At 36.4% G+C, this 21,396-nt stretch overlaps 1 long non-coding RNA gene across 1 annotated transcript; it reads left to right on the top strand.

The window, feature by feature from the left end:
* The first annotated feature begins 7,205 nt into the window (after positions 1-7,205).
* Positions 7,206-8,658, top strand: LOC134805874 (uncharacterized). Its single transcript, XR_010146416.1, has 2 exons — positions 7,206-7,875; positions 8,059-8,658. It is a non-coding gene; the product is annotated as an uncharacterized LOC134805874 (long non-coding RNA).
* Positions 8,659-21,396: the final 12,738 nt, after the last annotated feature.

Genomic DNA, 21,396 nt, shown 5'->3' with positions numbered 1-21,396 from the left:
ACGGAACGCTGCAGTGTTGATAAGGACATAAACAAAGAGCCATCCATAATCAACTCACCACTCTCACCAGAACGCGTAGTTCGGCCAACGGTGACTGAAATAAACCAAGGCTGCGCAAACAACAATTCAACCTTTTTTCGTAACTAAGAATCAATTAGATATCAAATTACTTTTCCAAAACATACGAAGTTTAAAGAATAAGTGGCATATTCTTGAAACATTTATTGCAAACGAAGACTTTCAAGTAATATGTTTATCGGAGACATGGATAACGCACAACCAAAGGAATATTGTTAAAATCAACGGCTACGAGTTTGCAGCTGCATACTATCGGCAAGAACGGCGCGGCGGAGGAGTGGCCATTCTGCTGAAAGAAGGCATAAATTATATTGAAAGGACAGACATAAGTGAGTTATCTCAGAAAATGACAATTGAATTGTGTGCAATAGAAATACCTTTATATGACCTTATTGTTGTAAATATATACAGGCCGGATAGGAATATAAACATATTTTACGATTAGTTACGCCAACTCTTACTAAAAATTAGATTAAAAGAACAAAAAATGCGCGTAGTTATTGGCGGTGATTTTAATATTAACATGTTTTTAAATACGCCAGATACACAGCAACTTACAAGCGAAATGCTTACTTGTAATCTAAATCAGATAGTTGACGAACCAACTCGTGAAAGTAAAATATCTTCCACATGTATTGACCTCATTTTCACAAATAAAACAGATTACGAATTGAGCGTCGAGGAGAACGGTCTTTCTGATCATAAAAGTATAATATACATGTATAAAACAGCTGACTGCGTACCTATTAAACGGATATCATACAAAGATAAAAGGATTTTTAGCAATAAAATTATGGAAAAATTTAGACTAGGGCTAGAAAACATACAATGGCATGACATAATCTCCTGTAACGATGTTAACACAAATTACAACATCTTTCACAATAAACTGCAGGAAAATTTAAATAAATATATACCTATACAACGAATAATGTGTAAAAATAATAAACGGTCTTGGTTAACATCTGGAATTAGAAAAGCCTGTAAAAATAAAAGATTTCTAAAAATACTGACTAATTACACTAACAACAAAGAAATAACTACGTATTATAAGAAATATCAAAGTATTTTTAAAAAATGCGTTAGTACTTCTAAAAAGATATATTACACAAGTGAAATGAAGAGGTCAAAGAACAAAACCAAAACGATGTGGAATATAATTAAAAATACGACGCTACAAAAAACACCACAAAACAAAAGCATATCACTTAAAATCGGAAATCGTGTTGTAGAATCGCCCCAATGTATTGCAGATAATATGTTCAATGAGTATTTTGCATCGGTCGGTGAGTCACCGCAGGCCAGTCGCGCCGGAGTACCTGCGCGCGCGACACCGGTCGGCTGGCCGGTGCTCACCCCTACCATGGTATAATAATATACTCCGCCTGGTACTCTATTCCGAGATTCGCGTATGACCTAACTGACACGGGCCTACGTCATCATGCTGTTTACAGGTTCTCAAACTTTAAAATGTGGGAGAATTTTAACCAACGGTGAAAATTATTTTAACGGCATTAATTTTAAGTTCTTCATGTAGAAACATAGTAAAATAAAACAAATCTAATGTATTAAATTAAACTTTATTTATCTATACAAGACAAACGTTTGAAAAACGGATTCACAGTTACACATTAATTACCAAGCTTACGACGTGAAAAGTTTGGAAAACACTGCGACTGCTGACACTGAGCGAGAAGGAAATAACAATTAATACGCGTTCGACAAGGATGACGGTCAGGGCATGAAGTTATCTAGATCCGAATTGTCAAATGTGACAGCGCTATCCTGTGTTGCCCGTAATGTAAACAGAATTACCCGAACGTCTGAAATTTCTTAGTGGCAATGTTATTGTGACGTAGGCCCGTGTCACTCTGGGAATAGAAGACCATGTTTTATTAGACCATGACCCCTACCGCCAACTCGATCTATATAGGCCAAGTTACTGAACGCGAGATAAACTACGTCATTCGACATCTAAAAAATAAATCAAGCTGCGGTTTAGATGAAATCCCACCAAAACTTATTAAATACTGCAACAAGGAACTAACGGAACCTTTAAGACTTTTAATAAATCAATCTTTTAACGACGGAATATTTCCAGATATGCTAAAAGTCTCAAAATTCGTACCAATCCTCAAGCCGGGTGTTGAAAAAACTAATATGAACCAATACAGGCCCATCGCCCTTTTACCGTCTATCTCTAAGATATTTGAAAAGTTAATGTCAAACCGCGTGTATAGATTTTTTGAGAAATATAATGTGTTAGATAATAACCAATATGGTTTCAGATGTAACCGATCCACTGGCCTTGCTGTGTATAACTATATACATGATGCCTTAAATTACATAAATAATAAACAGTATGGCGTCGGATTGTTATTAGACATGACCAAAGCCTATGACCGTGTATCCCACCAGATTTTACTTAACAAGCTATATGGCATGGGTATCCGCGGAAACGCACATGAATGATTCAAATCTTACCTTTATAACCGTAGACAGTATGTACAATTAGAACACTTAGATATTAGTACAGGGGAAACGCGTATAATAGCCTCAAGAATGCGGCACACGACTTGCTCTATACCGCAAGGAAGTGTTACAGGATGTCTTCTGTTTATAGCATACATAAATGACTTGCCAAAAATTTTAAATACATCATGCGTTATGTTTGCTGACGACGATATTACTGAATTGTACAAATAGTGTAGAATGCAATACTCGCCTACTGGAGACTCTCAACATAGTTACTGACTGGCTCCACGAACATAACCTCGATATAAACTTTAATAAAACGAAAATAATACAATTTACAACCAAATAAAAAAAAACCGTTGCATATAAGTAAAAATTGACAATAATAAAACCATCGAAGAAGTAGACGAGTGCATACTATTGGGCATAACACTAGACTCGAGTATTAATTGGAAATCGCACATACAGGAAATAAAATCCAAACTGGCTAGGTTCACCTACGCATTAAGCATCTTAAAGATTAATACGAACATTGAAACCGCTAAAACCGCATATTTTGCATATGCGTACGCATGGCTACGATATGGTATTATCCTGTGGGGAGAAAGCACCGATGTGCATCAACTGTTCGTTATGCAGAAAAAATGCATTCGTATCTTATCCAACACGCGCGTACCAAACAGCTGTCGCTCATATTTCAAAGAACTGAAAATACTAACACTACCCTCCATATATATAATGGAGGCGGCACTATTTGTAAAAAGTCACCTTCAGTTGTTTGAGATAAAAAAAACTGTCAAGACCAAATCGCAAACCAGTCGGTACTCAATTATTATTGCCACCCTCCAAATTAGCTATGGTAAGAAACGGCCCTTACTGTCGATGTGTGCGTATAATGAATAAAGTGCTTAGTTTCCTGAATATAGAAATTAGCGATAAATTATTTAAGAAACAGTTAAAGGATATGTTATTATTCGTTGGAAGTCTTTTTTAATGATGAAAATTTGATTATGTAAAATGATAGTTTATAAATTTTATTTTAATTTTTATATTTTATTGTTAAATTTTATTTTTTAGAATGACTATGATTTATGATTATTAATGATTATGTGAATATCTTTTATGCATGAATTAGTCTTAATTTATTATTATTTATTTCTTTGACATTTAATATTTCTTGAAATTAAAATTAGGTATAAGTTAAAATCCTATATTGTACACCCTAGCAGGGTATCATGTACCTACTTGCCAAATGTAAGACCAAATGTACAAATAAACATGATTCATCATTTCAGCCTATATACGTCCTACTGCTGGGCACAGGCCTCCTCTCATGCGCGAGAGGGCTTGGGCTATAGTCCCCACGCTAGCCCAATGCGGATTGGGGACTTCACATACACCTTTGAATTTCTTCCCAGATGTATGCAGTATTTCCTCACGATGTTTTCTTTCACCGAAAAGCTAGTGGTAAATATCAAATGATATTTCGTACATAAGTTTCGAAAAACTCATTGGTACGAGCCAGGATTTGAACCCGCGACCTCCGGATTGAAAGTCGGGCGTCATATCCGGCCACCACCGGCCAAGTCTTATGTTGTTGAGACAGTCCAAACAAAACCGCCAGTCACCGTTTGATTTCTTAACTAAAATGACCGGATTATTCCAAGGACTTTCACTAGCAGTTACCACGTCAAGCTCAAGCATTCTATCCAATTCTTTATTTAACGCAACTCTCTTTTCTGGCGAAAGAGGATACTGCTTGGCCTTGATTGGTAAGGCCAGTGGCGTAGCTAGCATGGGTGGCACCCGGGGCGGAAATTGTGGGTGTCACCCCAAAATTCAATCAAAATTGTAAAATATGTTTAATATTTTACAATTATAAAATTACGTTTAATATTCCATAGCTCACAATTTACTCCATCGCTTTCATTTTAGATTCCATGAACTCTCAATAGTCCACACCCTGGCGGGTGTTGCCTCTGCGCGCGTTCTATGACACGGGCAAGGACAGCATCCGCTTGGTGTAACCCACATTTCATAAGTGTCATAAGGGCATCTACATGTTGGCTTGGGCTCCGCGCACGCCTCCCAAAGGTCCGAGTCATCATTGTCCCGTGAAAGATATACAAATAATTTACGTTAAAAAAAAAACTTTTTTTGCCAAGTGCGCGATTTGAAAGAGATTCTGTAAAATCCCATTTCACAATGAATTTCAAATAGTCCAGAGTCACCCAATTAGAAACAGTGACATAGCTTCTCAATTACAGAAATAATCACATAATGAAAAAAAAACCTTTCTGAATAAAAAAACCTACGAGGCGCCAACATATTATTGTTACATACCAGGAACCCAGAGAGATTTTAACCATGCATTTCTGAGGCCAAAATAAGGAAAATATACTAAAAGAGTTTACGTCAATTTCGCCAAAATAAAATTGTTTTTCGATTTTTTGTACATAAAATGTAAATGTATGTAAATTTGTAAAACTGTCACCCAATAATAATTTTAACTTCTTTTTGTCAATTACAGAAATAATCACATAATTAAAAAAAAACTTTCCAAAGTTGCGAAACTTTCCACATGAGAATTTCTCGTTTTTCGATTTTTTGTACATACAATGTAAATGCTATACTTTGTAAAACTGTCACCCAAAAATAATTTTTACTTTTATTTGTCAATTACAGAAATAATCACATAATTAAAAAAAAACTTTCCAAAGTTGCGAAACTTTCCACATGAGAATTTCTTGGTAACTTCTGAGAATGTTCTCAAGAACGAGAATTTATTTATTTATCGTAGTTTATACCATGAATATTCACGATAGTTTAGGTGTTGTATCCTTACCCCCAGAAAATTCCGACTTTTGGTCTACCGCTTCCGGTCAGAAAAATGTATGACGGCCCGGCCAAACGGTCAGACCTAGGTGGGGGGTGCTCGACCAAATGTCATAGAGGGACCCTGGCAGTTTTTGACGCCGCCATGTTTTTTTCAATATGGCTGACTTTTTTTTTTATTTTTTCAAGTTTGTCCTAGCGCGCTGATATTTTGGTCACGGAATCTCGGGGTCCCCTAAATACCTAACAAACTTTTTTTTTTGAAAAACTGGCCACTTTTATTTTGTATGGCAAATTTTAAGACGAAACAGGAGCTGAGTTTTAAATATTTTAGGTAAATATACCCGTCTCGCTAACGGAAGCGGCACCTAAAAGTAGTGCGATAAGGACAAGGCGAAAAATCCTGCGTAAAAATCTCAAAAATCGAGGTTTCGTACTCCTCTGTTTCCGCCTCCAAAACTTAACCAATCGTAACCAAATTTGAAAATCTAAATGATTATGAAAGTATCTGTGTCGAACCGTTTTGCTTTTTTGGCTAATTGATATCAGTTTTGAATGCCACGCCTCTCATTGCGGCATAGTCAATTAGGCCATTTTGGCCATTTTTGAAGGGCTCTAGCGCCTTAAAAAACAAAAATATCAAAAAAAGCAAAACGGTCCGACACAGATATTGACAATATTAATCTGTGTTGAAAAAATCATTGCTCTAGCTTCAAAAACCACGGAGGAAAACGAGGAGTACGTTTGTATGGAGAAATGACCACTCCTGTTGGCTCTTAAACGGTGCGTGATAGGTGGGGGGTGCTCGACCAAATGTCATAGAGGGCCCCGAGACAAAACAAACTGCATTAAAAAAAAAACTAAATGGCCGACTTTTATTTTTAATCTTTTCAAGTTGGTCCGAGCGCGCTGAGATTTAGCATGGCGGGAGATAGAGGCCCCTAGATTCCTATGACAAAAAATTTTTTTTGGAAAAAATCCAAGATGGCGGAACAATAATTTCCATGTTGCAGGAATGTTCTGAGAACATTCTCGAGAACGTTTCCGCTTTTTGGGAATGTTCTGCAATTTGTATAGTCGTATCATCGAGAGCGTGGAATTGCATATGTAGTAGTATTGTTTGTTTACAGGCATTCTATATTTGAATTTTCTATTTTCTTGTACTATCAGCATACAACCACTACAAATGCAATTCCATCTTCTCGATAATTCAACTATACATTGCTATGCTGGTGGTACTGGACTATGAAACTAGGCGAATTCCAAAACAGTTTATAGGACATTTTAGTCTTTAAATATGATCAGGAATATTCTGTCAAAATCTCTCGGGTTCCTCATGGTTGTATATTATTTCCTTAATGGCGGTTATGCAATCTGCCACAGTTTTACGAATTTTTATACATGGCACTACTGATGTTCACGGTCGGGTGTCACCCCCCAAATGGGTGACACCCGGGGCGGGCCGCCCCCGCCGCCCCCCCCTAGCTACGCCACTGGGTAAGGCATCGCCTGTGTCTATCACGTGTTCAATTAAAGTTGTCCTACCCAAACCTTTGTTTTCCGCTGAAATGTCTTCAAATCTCTTAATTACTGACGATGCTAATTCCCTTTGAAACGGCATTAAATTATCAAATGATGTTAGCGTGTGAATTAGTTTTTCATTAATTTGATAACTATAAAATGTTTTTGGAACTTTCCTGTAATCTATATTATTGAAAATTTCAGGCGCTAGCCTATACGCTTTCCAAAAATCACAACCGAAAATTACATTCGAAACTATTGATGGTACGACATGAAATTTAATTATATGAGTTAAATAAATTACCCGTAACGAATCTACTTTAAATCCGTTAGCAACTGTGCAAGAAACTTGATTTTCCTTAACCAAAGTAAAACCCAGTTTTTCAAAGTAAGCGTGTGATGAATTTCCTAGCAAAGAAACGCAAGCTCCAGAATCGAATAATCCTATAATATGTTGTTTCCCTACACTCACTTGAAGATAAGGTCTAATATCGTCCTCATTAGTAGCAAATAAGACTGTGGCAATTGATCCGTAGCTGTAATATTTTTCAATCGCCGCCAATACCTGCATGTTTTGCGTGCTATTGTCACAGTCTAAGTCCACTAGTTTTTTTGGTCCTTGTTCTTCATTTGAGGACAATCCGCTTTAAAATGATCGTCTTTTCCGCACTTAAAACAACCACGTAGAATGCATTTTTTTTTAAATATGATTTGATATCCCGCACTTAAAACAAACCTTCCTAGTATTGGAACGTACCTCACCTCCGTTTGACATCTTTGACGTAGACGTCTGTGAACTCTGTGGTACATCATTAGATGCTTTATTTGACATTTGCTTTTCTCCATATTTGTGCTTATTATTACTGAAAGATTGACTAATGCGATTAGATGGATCAGATTGATTAAAAGAAGAAATAGCCGAAACTCCTGGCTGTGTTTTCTTTTGTGGTTTATACAAAAATTCAGGTGAGATAACTTCATAATTATTCTTCTGTGGTTCTTTAAAGTTTAAACAACGCTGCCTAGTAACTCCAATAATCCTACATTTCTTCTGCAATTCCTCTATTGACCTGATATTCACCAAGGCTAACTGTTGAGAGTAAAACGGACGTATATTTCTTTGCAATATATCCAATTTTTCTTTTTCAGATAAAGGCGTACTCAGCCTATTAAACATTCCTGACATTAATGCAAAATAAAGATGAAGTGGCTCATCTTCTCCTTGCGTACGAACACGAATCTCATTTGCTAACTTATAATCGTACTCTGTATCCTGAAAATCACTCAACAACAACAATGCAAGTTCCTGCCATGATGACACCTTATTCCTGTTTGCATGGAACCATATAAGAGCATGATCCGAGAATAACCTGGCTGCAGAATACAAAAGTTTAGAATCTGAAACTCCATAAGCCTGTTGAAGATCTTGAACGATTTCTAAAAATGTCTTTGGGTCTGTGTGTCCATTGAACTTGAGATTCCATTTCAAAATGCTTTTATGACTACGATCCGACTCCGACACAACCTGTTCTTCCACAAAATTACCAGAAGAACCTTCACCTGTCGTTAACGAAGAAGTCACCTTACCGACGTTATCAAGTTTAGTCAAAAAACCGTCAAGTGATTGTTTACTTGCCTTTATTTGTGTTTGTGTACCTGTGACCTCTGGTCGAACCCTAGAAATTCTGTGAAATAAGTGATAAGCCAATGCTTTTGCCTTAATAAAAGTGTAATTTTCTCTTGATTGTTCATACTTTTTTTCCATAATTTATCCAAATCTAATAATTTAGCTGTTATTATTTTAGATTCAGTGGCCGGGTCAAGTCCTGTTTCCACAATGGAATCAGATGGACAGTCTTTTAATAAACTTTTAAGTTGTTTTCTAAGCAAGTCCACTGTAGAAGCCGGAGATTCTGACCTAATTTCAACTTCATAAGAAAGTTCCTCCTTGGACAAAGGGTTAACTGAAATCTCTCTTTTCTCCATTATGAAAAGTTAACCAACAAGCTGTACGCTGCTAAATGTGTATATTATCAAATGCTAGAAAAGCAATAATTCCAAATGTCAATATTTAACTACTGAATTATTTTGCTTCACTACTATTCTCACAGGAAAGAAAAAAAATTATAAAATTGAATTATCTGTAAAATTGGTGGTTTAAACTTCACAAAATGTGTTAATTGAATGTATTACTTAATTTCAATAAAATTTCACAGTAATTTTTTTGTTTACACGCATTAAATTCATATTTTACACATAGGTACACACACAAATTATGTTTAATATTTTATATTGCCTATCGTTTAAGGTAAACTGTTTTTTATTAAAATATTATCGAATCACTTCAACAATTACACATAAAGTAATAAAAACATTCATTGACTACCATTGGTTCTATTTATAAATATACTCAAATGCTACTGTGTTGGCCCTATCTACAACTATAGAAGGTACCTTGAATAAATGTCTTGTTTGCCAGTTTAATACTCAAAATTGATGGTTTATCCAAATAAACTGAATTGTAAAATACAGATTCCTTGTGGGCGCCAATTATGTAACCTGTAAACCTATGAAAATGTACCCGGCTGGTTACATAATACCTAGGGATGTAATAAAGGAAAGAAAACACAAGAGTCCACTTGATAGCTGTTTTATTTCTTCTCTCAAAACTCCTACATGCCCTAAAATTACATCTTCTAGCTCAGACTGCTAACGGTAGAGCTGTTGGTTCATTAATATCTGTATTCTTACCTTAGGATAAACCACCATCAAACTAGTTGTTTAGTTAAATTTTATTCAGATAATTATAACACGTAAAGTTACACCTGAGCATTAAATTGGCAAGTAACACTGTCCATTAGATCACAGTAAACCTTGGTTATGATATTAAAGCTATGACAAAACAAAACATGAACTTCAAGTAAACTATGAGCTTACTAAGGGCTACCTAAGGGCCAACACATACCTGCTGCCACAGACGATGTTAATTCCTCCAAGTTAACTCCTCTGCATTCCGCCAGACGAACGAGATAGACGATCTAAAAAATATAACAAATATCATGAGATTTAGCTTTGTGCATAACTGCTGAGAGACACCTAAACACTGAACCGAATCGTAACACTTACAGAAAAGTCTGCAGCGGTCAAGAAATAGCATTTGGGTCGGAACTCGTGACAATGACCATGAATGACGCCTTCGATCTTGAGAAGACCCGTCTCTTACATCAGCTTGCCACGCTCAAGGGCATGAACCTCTTTCCTCAGCAACATGGCAAAGGAGAGCAACATTTGCCTCGACCTATTAAACCCTGGAAATAATAAATAACTTAGTCTTTACCGAGTTTGGATTTAGCCGGTTTGCCGTGAAAACACAACGTTGCAAGAATTACTTACCCAGTAACCAAAATATGTATCTCCGGAACTATATACAGCGACAATGGATTTCCACGCTGAGTTTTATATTAATATATTTTAATTTTTTTTACAACCAATATTATGTTCTGACACTAATCTTTTCTTCTCATTCTATTTTCCTTCCATTTCAAATTTAGTGCTCTTTACAACACGAACTGCACGTTGCCAGTCATATTGTGCTACCTTTTAAAACATATAGGTTGAATTACCCAACGACACAATATCAAGAAAAAAGGTGAAATACAAATATTTCTATTTGTAATTAAACTATATAATTAAATTAAATCATGTTCAATATTTCTAAAAAGAAATTAACACTAACAGAAATAACAGAAACAACGAAGTTGCACCAAAACCACTAGCTGGCGCTATGTTACAATAGTATATCGTAGTATGTAAGTTTTTTTATAGAGTGTGTAAACTTTTATATAATAATACAGAAATATGTACTTATTGAAAGAAAACTTGAGGATCAAGGATACTAGAAACATAGTGTAGTCGAAATTGAGGGGGTGCTTAATAAATTAATGATTCATTTAAGGGGGTGTAAGTGTAGTAAGTGTAACTGAATCATTATTTAACCTCATCCTTCACCATCACCGAAGAAGAGTTACATTCATTTTAATAGGTACATTTGACATGGTTTATGAAAAAAAATATCCTTGAGTTTTTGTTTCTAAGTCTGTATTTTAATATTTTATAATTTATATTAGAATTGTTATTATAGATTAATTTGTGATGTTGAAGAATTGAGTCGGTGAATAAAATATGTATTATATTTAGTGATGTTGAAGAAATTAAAACGAAAATATTACTTTGCTAATCCGCGAAAAGATAACGTGCTAGTCAATCAGTGCTAACCCGTTATACTTACTTGCGTATTTTTACATGCAATTATTATTCCCACCCTCCCACCGTAAAAATAAATACGCAAATAAATATAACAAACCACCACCAAAAGAATAATCCTCGACACGTGTTTCGCCTCTCTACGAGGCATCCTCAGGAGTTGTTGACGGTCTGACGCCCGGCAACGGAATGACCTGTCTAGAATGGTCGGCCATATTTATACCTTGACCACTCCCCCTACTGTGCAAGTGTGAGTGAGATGGAAAAATTCGTAATAACGGCGATGACGCAACATTCAATTGTTCGTTAAGAATCATGCCCCTATTGTTGTACCTAATTATTTCCAGTTGTTCCAGAATACCCAAACGCAATCCCTTTTCGCAAACATGTAAAATATCAAAAGAATGATTCTCAGATAAAGTGTGACCTGTATCTAATAAGTGCTTTGCAAAATTGGACTTCTCTGGATGGTTATGTCTATATGACGCAACATGCTCTTTATACCTAGTAGTGAAATTACGGCCCGTTTGCCCCACATACACCTTATTGCAATCGTCACAGGTAAGCTTATAAACTCCAGACTTTTTCCCATTCTCGATCTTATCTTTACCATTGCAAAGCTTTGAGTGCAAAGTGTTATTTGTCTTAAAGGCCACAGGAATGTCGTTAGACTTTAAAATTTTGTAAATTGCATCAGAGAACTTGCCAACATAAGTTATGCTCGCTTGATATTTCTTAATCGGTTCAGAGGATCGTGCCGCATACAACATAGTGTTGACTATACTATTCCGCTTTTTTCTGATGATACCATCCACAACAGACTTATCGTAACCGTTTGAAACTGCTCAGTGATAAATATTATTTAATTCAATCTGATAGTGTTCATCAGAAAGAGGCACTTTGAATATAGAACCTCAAGTTTGAAGTATGTTTAAAATCAAACTTGAGAATTTCAAATTACTCTACTTCCATCAGCCGTAATGATAAGTCATATGTTGTGAATATAATTAAATAAATAAACAAGATGTTGACAAACTAAAGTGCCTTCAAGTATTTATACAATAAACCTCCAAAGACCTCCTGTAACGATTAACAGATTTATAGATTCTGTTAGATTTATGGCGTCCTCATTGGATAAATTAGTGCAAAACCTTCCAAAAAATCAGTTAAGTGTTATTACCTCACATTTCTCTCATGATAAAATCGATTTACTAACGCGCAAAGGGGTGTTCCCCTATGAGTATGTACGGGGGTGGGGGCAGCTCGAGGAAACTTCACTACCTCCTCAGACTGCCTTCTATAACAGCCTCGCCAGCTCCCCCATTTCCGATGAGGATTACCAACATGCCCAGGATGTTTGGGATGCCTTCAAAATTGGAACTCTGGGAGAGTATAGCGACCACTACCTTAAGACTGACGTCATGTTATTGGCAGAAGTTTTAAAGAACTTCCGTGATGTCTGTCTTAAGACGTATAAGCTGGACCCGGCTCATTATTACACCGCCCCTGGACTCAGCTGGGACTCAATGCTAAAGCATACTCAAATCGAGTTAGAACTACTCACTGACATATCTATGATAAAATTCATTTCATCTGGAATACGAGGGGGGTTGAGTCAGTGTTGTGGGAAATATGCAGTAGCAAATAATAAATATATAAAAAAATATGATTCAGATAAAACCTCTAATTATATAGTTTATTTAGATGCAAATAATTTGTATGGATGGGCTATGTCCCAGTATTTACCTGTGGGAGGTTTTCGCTGGCTATCCAAAGAGGAAATCATCAGTTTTGATATGAGTAAATTATGCCCTGAAAAAAGGCTACTTTTTTTAAGTAGATTTAGAGTATCCTACGAGCTTACATGATTTACACAACGACCTCCCGTTTTGCTTTGAGAATAAGGTTCCATCGATAGGGATGAGTAAAACAAATAAATTATTAGCTACACTAGAAGATAAAAGCAATTATGTAATTCAATATATAAATCTGCTACAGGCTATAAGACATGGGTTGAAAGTAAAAAAAATCCACCGCATCCTTGAGTTTACTCAACGTCCATGGGGCTTAAATCGTACATTGATCTCAATACAGATAAAAGAATACAGTCTAGAAACAAGTTTGAGAAATACTTTTATAAATTAATGAACAATGCAGTCTTTGGTAAAACTATGGAAAACGTTGAAAAACGGCAGGATGTTAGAGTTGTAAGTGCTTGTGAGAGTCAGGGAAGACGGTTGGGTGCGCGCGCTCTAATCGGTCGTCTTAACTTTCATAGCTCATGTATAATTAGTGATGATATTGCGATAATACAAATGACTAGAAATAGTATAAAGTATGATTAGCCTATATATGTGGGGTTTACAGTTTTATAACTAAGTAAAACCCATATCTATGATTTCCATTATAATTATATGCTGCCTAAATTTAATGAAAATATACGGCTATTATACACAGACACAGACTCATTCATCTATGACGTTAATACAAATGATTTCTATGAGAATATCAAACCGGATGTAGAAGATAAATTCGATACATCAGATTTACAAATAGATAATATTTACGCTTTACCTAGAGTTAATAAGAATGTATTGGGAAAAATGAAGGATGAGGTTTGTTCACGCCAAATCAACGAGAATCCATGGCTTGTTGTAATTAAAAGGTATAAGTAAAGTCATTCAATTCATTCGTTCATTCATTCGTTGCAATGGACATTCATACAGTCCGTTGCATCACTCTCTTCTATTCGGGTCCTCGTCGCGAGCGCACGCACCTCGGGGGTGCGCCGGGGGCGGCCGGTCGACAATGCCGGCTCCGTCATCTTAGTAACATTTGGCTAACCAAATGTTACTAAGATGGCGGAGCCGGCATTGTCGACCGGCCGCAAACATTTATGCCGCGGCGGCCCTCAGTTATAAAGTCAGTAGTTTACGTATAAAAATAAGATGTATCGTTAGAGTTAAGTTCCGTTAATAAGGGCGAGTCACCGTCTGCCGGAAATAAAATTGCATACCGTTTTATTAGGCAGGCGTCCGGTTTTTTACCCCATAGCTCAGTTCTTAGTCCATCGCTTTCACCCAATAACCTAGTTCATTTTAGATTCCATCAACTCTCAATAGTCCTTACACCCTGGCGGGTGCTGCCTCTGCGTGCGTCCCATGACACGGGCAAGGGCAGCCTCCGCTCGGTGTACCCCTTACATTTCATTAAAGTGTCAAAAGGGCCTCTACGTGTTGGCTTCGGCTCCGCGCACGCCTCCCAAAGGTCCGGAACACCATTGTTCCGTGATGGGAAAGACATACTAATAGTTCAGTAAATTCAGTGCCTTTCAATAACGACGTCACGTGTCCCTAACCCTGAACGGGTTACATACTCACACCAGTCGCTAGGGCAGCGGCTGTGCTCCGTGCAGCTGGTCGGAGAGCTGGCGTCATCCGCGGAGCGTGGCGACAGCATACACAACGGCTGGGAGCTGGTCATCGCATAGCCACGTGTCTCCAGGTCAAGAGTATACGGAAGGCTAAGTACTAGATCATAGAAGTAGCTGGAGCAGCAGCTAAGTACACGTATACTTGCAGCCAGGGAAGGGCGGCAGGCAACGTTTTGGTGGCCCATGTTTTACTAGAGACAATAGCGAGAGTAGCTGCCGCAGTTGCCTCGGCTGTTGTAGTATTCATTTCGGCGGAACCCATGAAGGGACCTGCCTTTGTCGTCATCAAGGTTAGTGGGAGAATAATTTCAAGATTTATAGGAATCAGATCAAAGTGTTATTATATAGAGAAAGCAGCAGAGGACGTTTTCATGGGGAAAATCGGGGGTAAAGAGAAAGAAGAGGATAATGTTATTAAAAAAATCAAGGGCATAAAGAAGTATGTCATAGCTAAAACTGTTTCCGGTGAGGATTATTACAACTGTATAATGAACGCTCCACCTCAGTTATATTCGCAAACTGTCAACAAAATCGCTCTAAATAATTATGATGATAAGCGATTCCCAATCCCATCAAAACCACAACAAACATTAGCATTAGGACATAAGGAGATAGATACCTATTATAGTTTATTTATAGATTTATGCTAGATATAATATTCTAACTTAATTTAACATGTGTCCTGTATACATTTAGATTTGAGTCTATTGACAAAATAAATATGTTTAGTGAGTAAATACATTATTTTATAATGTGTCCCCTCAAGTGCCCTCGCGGGAGCAGCGAGACCCTTTGACTCGGCCGCAAAAAACCGACCGCAATCGGGAAACGGCGAGACGAGACAAGAAAAACCGAGAAAAGACAAGAGCAGTCTGTACACACTCGCTCTCGGCCTGTCTCGGAGTGTCTCGCCGAGAGTGTACAGCCGGCATAAAAGTTATTTTATCAACAATTTATGCAATTGTTAATCAACAAAATTTTCTCGAACATCCTTCTTTATTGAAAACGAAAAAAAAAGTATAAATAACTATTGTAAAATGGTGTCGCTTTCTAGAGCCCTTCTCATATACATGCTTAATAAGATCACATTATAAAAGTTTTAATAAAGTTAATACTTTGCTTAAAATAAGTTTTCGAATAACATAGAAAATTGACGAAAAACGAAAAATCAAGGTAAAATTGTAAAATATAAAACAATATTATAACCAAACTATTATTTTTTTCAGAACTTTTATAGCCGGTTTTTCTTTGAAGAACATGATAAGTGAGCGTTATTAGCATCAACAAGTATTTCGAAAAAAATGGAAAAATAAAAATGTCATTGATTCTATGTAATGGCGGGGGATGTGTTGATTTGGTTGGGAGTCCTTCTGAATCTCTAACAACGTTTGTCCTAAAGTTACTTGCCCTAACTGGTTTGTCCTAATGGGCACATGCCCTAACGATCAATTGTCATAACGATTATTTTCCATAATGTAATGGTTAGCCTAAGACTCATTTGTCCTATCAATCAATCAAAATCAAATCAATCAAAAATATACTTTATTCATGTAGGCCTAGCAACAAGCTCTTATGAATCGTAATTAATCTTAATCTAAATATCAGAGCAATTTATTGTGTTAATATTATTCCATAATAAAATTGGATTATTATACATATCAAATTTAACACTAAGAATTTCACAAAAGGATCGTCAAACATTAAAAAGATTGTATAAAAAAATACTAGTCTAGAATTTCTAGAATAAAATCTAAATGTCAAAAAAAAGCCTAAGTAACAAAATAAGTAGATAGTATTACATCGGAATATCCATTTCATCATCAATAATCAAATATACCTAATAAATAAATAATCATTTCGAATAACAATTAATCCCACGTTGTAATATCATTCATGTAGTCTTGTGTGGTATAATAAGCTTTAGAAATGAGTTTACGCTTTACATAATTCTTAAATTTATTAATAGATAATTCAGTAATATGGTTTGGAAGTTTATTATAAAAGCTTACACAATTACCCATGAATGATTTTTTAATTTTATGGAGCCGAGTGAAGGGCACTGCGAGCTTATGTTTATTTCTAGTATTAATATTATGAATTTCACAATTTTTCCTAAAATTTACAATATTTTTATGTACATACAGAATATTCTCATAAATGTATTGACAGTGCACTGTCATTATGTCAATTTCCTTAAATTTATCTCTTAGTGAGTCTCTATGGTTCATTTTGTATATTGCTCGAATAGCCCTCTTCTGCAGAACAAAAATGGTATTTATCTCTGAAGCACCGCCCGCCCCACAGTAAAATACCATATGCCATAATGCTATGGAAGTAACTAAAATATACTAATCGAGCTGTTTTCACGTCAGTTAACTGACGGATTTTGCTCACTGCAAAAGCTGCAGAGCTCAGTCTATTCGAAAGAGTAGCAATATGGGGACCCCACTGGAGTTTAGAATCTAAAGTTATACCAAGAAAAACTGTACTATCAACTAATTCCAATTCCTCATCCTTCACAATGACACTTGTTTGCACATGCCTTACGTTACTACTAGTGACAAACTTAATACATTTAGTCTTTTTCTCATTTAACAATAAATTATTAACATTGAACCAATTTACTACTTTTGAAATGGCATTGTTTACATCATTGTAAGCTTGTTGCTGTCGTTTGACTTTGAAAATAAGTGAGGTGTCGTCTGCAAACAATACTATATCATGGTGGGTCTTAACAAGGAATGACAAGTCATTTATGTAGATAAGGAACAGGAAAGGCCCCAATATTGACCCCTGTGGTACACCCATAGAGACCAATGACCCAGGTGATCGCTGTCCATTCACATCGACCCTTTGTATTCTACCATTTAAGTAGGACTTAAGTAAATTCAGTGCCGATCCTCTAACTCCGTAATAATTAAGTTTCTTGGTTAATGTTTCATGACAAACACAGTCGAAGGCCTTAGATAAATCACAGAAGACACCTAAAGCATCTCGTGACTCCTCCCAGGCATCGAAAATATGCTTAATTAGCTCAACACCAGCATCGGTTGTTGAGCGACCCCGTGTAAAACCAAACTGCTTATTATGCATCAAATTATTAACGTTAAAATGTCGTACTAATTGAGAAAGAACTAATTACTCAAAAATCTTGCTAAATGTTGGTAGCACAGATATCGGTCTAAAGTTAGTGGGGTCAGAGCTGCTACCAGATTTAAATAAAGGAATTACTTTACTATGTTTCATTAGATCAGGAAACTCGCCGCAATCAACACTGTTGTTAAATATAACTACCAAGTCAGGCGCTACAATTTCTACTAAGGATTTGACAGCATGGACAGAGACTCCCCAGAGGTCATTAGTTTTTTTGACATTAATTGATTTAAACGCCTTTATTACATCTGAGGTACAAACATGTTCAAAATTAAGGTCTCCACGACACTCTGGAGCGTTATGTTTTAATAATGTAACAGCAGATGAGGGTGATGAATTTAAATCCTTAGTTGTGGATACTGGTACCTCGGTGAAAAATTTTTCAAATTCTGTAGCTACTTCTAAATTGGAATCTATAATTTTGTTATCAATGTTTAGTTTAAGCTCTTTAATTGTGTGTTTAGAGCGACCAGTCTCCACATTTATAACTTTCCAGGTTGCTTTAACAATGTTGGAACTACTTTTTATTTTCTGACTTAGATAATTTCGCTTAGCTATATGACAATCTACTTTAAACTTCTTCGAATACTCCTTCACATGTTCTTTAAATTCATCACTCTGATTAAACCGCCGTTCCTCATATAAGGCATACAGTTCACGTCTTCTTTGATGTAAGTCCGCAGTAGCCCACTCACTAAAAACTGATGCACCACTAACTACGACCGATTTTGAGGTGAATATCGCATTATAATGATCCATAAAAGTGTGAAAGAATGAATTATACATACTATTAGGACTCATATCGGAAGACAAAAAGGGTAGCGCCTGAACTAAACTTAGCTTCAGCATTTGTACCATAACTACCAAGATCCCTAATGTTTTTTACCATATTCTTCGAAATCCCTAACTATGTTTGGCATAAAATAATATGCTCTAACTGTTTTGACCTTAATGGTTATTGCCCTAATTATCAATTGTCATAACAGTTACTTTTCCTATTGATCAATTATCATAACAATTTGACGACCGGTCTGGTCTAGTGGATAGTGACCCTGTCTGCTAAGCCGATGGTCCTGGGTTCGAATCCCAGTAAGGGCATTTATTTGTGTGATGAACACTAATATTTGTTCCTGAGTCATGGTTGTTTTCTATGTATATGTATAAGTATGTATTTATCTATACAAGTATGTATATCGTCGCCTAGTACCCATAGTACAAGCTTTGCTTAGTTTGGGGCTAGGTTTGATCTGTGTAAGATGTCCCCTATATAAAAAAAAAAAAATACTTTCCATTATTAATGGTAACGAACTGTTGCCACAAAAGTGGGTTAGGTTAGGTAAGAACTGTGACCCTCGTAAAAACGAACTGCTGCCACAAAAGTGGGTTAGGTTAGGTTAGAACTGCGACCATTGTAAAAATGAACTGCTGTTAAAACTAGGTTAGGTTAGAAATACGATCCTTGCAAAAACGAACTGCTGCCACAAAAGTGGGTTAGGTTAGGTTAGAACTGCGATCCTTGCAAAAACGAACTGTTGCCACAAAAGTGGGTTAGGTTAGGTTAGAACTGTGATCCTCGCAAAAACGAACTGCTGCCACAAAAGTGGGTTAGGTTAGGTTAGAAATATGATCCTCTCAAAAACGAACTGCTGCCACAAAAGTGAGTTAGGTTAGGTTAGAACTGCGACCATTGTAAAAACGAAACGAAATAGGGAAATCAAAATTAGGGCATACGAGTGTTAGGTCAAGCAACGATAGGCTAAGTAAAATTAGGTAACATGATGGTTAGGATATATAATTTTTACGCCTTACAATAATTAGGCAAAAAAAGAATTATGCTACATAACATTAGGATAAATACTCAATATGGAAAGTGCCATTAGGGAAAACATATTAGGACAAAAAAAATCGGCCATTCGATAATAGGGAAACCAAAATGAGGGTATACGAGTGTTAGGACAACTGATCATTACGACAAACAATATTAGGGAATGCAAAAATAGGAGAAAAGACTTTAGGGATTCAGATATAGATCGGATTTGGTTTAATTACTTACTCTTTTACTTATTTTTGGTACTACGAAGTGTCCGTTGGAATCTAATATATATGTATGAGATTGTAAGAAATATTATTAAAGGTACCTATCGTATATAAAGCATGCTTATCTAATCATAAGTCAAATTTTTGTAAATTTGTATTGCATAGCGCTCGTGTTTAATTACGGATCCACTTATGTCTATTTTATTGAAATCCGCTCAATAGTTTGGGCGCTAGAAGAAAAAATAATTATTTAATATACGGCGTCCTCTCAAGGCGGCTGTTTTGTAAAACAGGTTGAAAATAAAACGAGTAAAAACAGGTTGTGAAGGGCAAGAAAAAGCTACCGATAGGTTCGCCATTAAAAAAAAATCCGTCCAGTATCCTAAGCTACTGAATACCAGTACTTACTTAAACCCATACCCCATAACCCTACTTTCTGTTTAAGTCAGGACTGTTCTAGAGATATCGAATTTCGATTTCTAATCCGATTGTGCTATTATTTCAATGCATGGTTCTGTTATCTCCCAGTGTGACTAAATGTTCAATTATTCTGAGACACGTGATCAGATTATCCATTCATTCTTCTTACTTAATTAAAAACCCTACAAAACTAAAACAGCCTACTTGCACTAATGATTTAATATTTTGTACTTTTTATTTTTTCTTGCACCTATTACTGCTTGTTTTCTGTTTGGTCCGAGGTTTAACTGGTAGAAAATGCATTAAGTTCGCCTTTTGTACAATTTTTACTGTGCAATAAAGTTTAAATAAATAAATAAAACAGTCACATTTAGACGAGTATAAGTCCTGTAGAAAATATACATATACCTTATACCTAAAAACGAGCAATTCTTGTATACATACATATACTATATAACGAATTCGATAAAATTTGCTATATTGGGGGTTTTCGGGGACGAAAAATTGATCTAGCTAGGTCTTATCTCTGGGAAAACGCGCATCTTGAGTTTTTATGTTTTCCGAGCAAACCTCGGTCTCCCAGATATTAATATAATATAATACTAACAAGCTTTATAAGGGAGAGAGGGGACTCGCAATCCACACGGCTCGTCGACATGGAACGCGTATTCCCTTTAATCCCCCGCTGCCTAGCGCTTCACAGCCTACACCGTCAACTGTAGGCAATTCCAATAGCTCTCCTTTTCTTGCAGATAGGTTAGGAGCCCTAAAAAGACATGTCACAGTTATAAAGAGAATACCCCGTGGCGCCCGCAGAGCTGTAGCTAACTCTCTCTCGGAATGCGTCGCCAAGGTCGTCACGGAGAATTCTCCCCAAGCTTGGGAGCGCCTGCTCACTTTTACCTATTCCGTTTTACACGCTGAAAAATCTAAGAAAACCTCCTTAACGACCCAACTGAAAAACAATTCATACAATTTACCTCCCCCCAGTCAACTAAATCAATCAGTTTTTATTAGTAACCCTCGGCCATACTCAAAAATCAAATCAATAGAAAACAAAATTTCAGAAGGGAACATAAGCGGAGCGGCTCGACTCCTCTTCTCAAATGACGACTTGGCGACGCATTCACCAGAAACCTTTGCCGCCCTCAGTGATAAACATCCGGTTCCCCTAGCTCCCA

This window comes from Cydia splendana, unplaced genomic scaffold (assembly GCF_910591565.1).
Source record: "Cydia splendana unplaced genomic scaffold, ilCydSple1.2 scaffold_72_ctg1, whole genome shotgun sequence".
NCBI lineage: Eukaryota > Metazoa > Arthropoda > Insecta > Lepidoptera > Tortricidae > Cydia > Cydia splendana.
The sequence above is the reverse complement of the archived record's forward strand: the minus strand, read 5'-3'. Positions and strand labels throughout refer to the sequence as shown.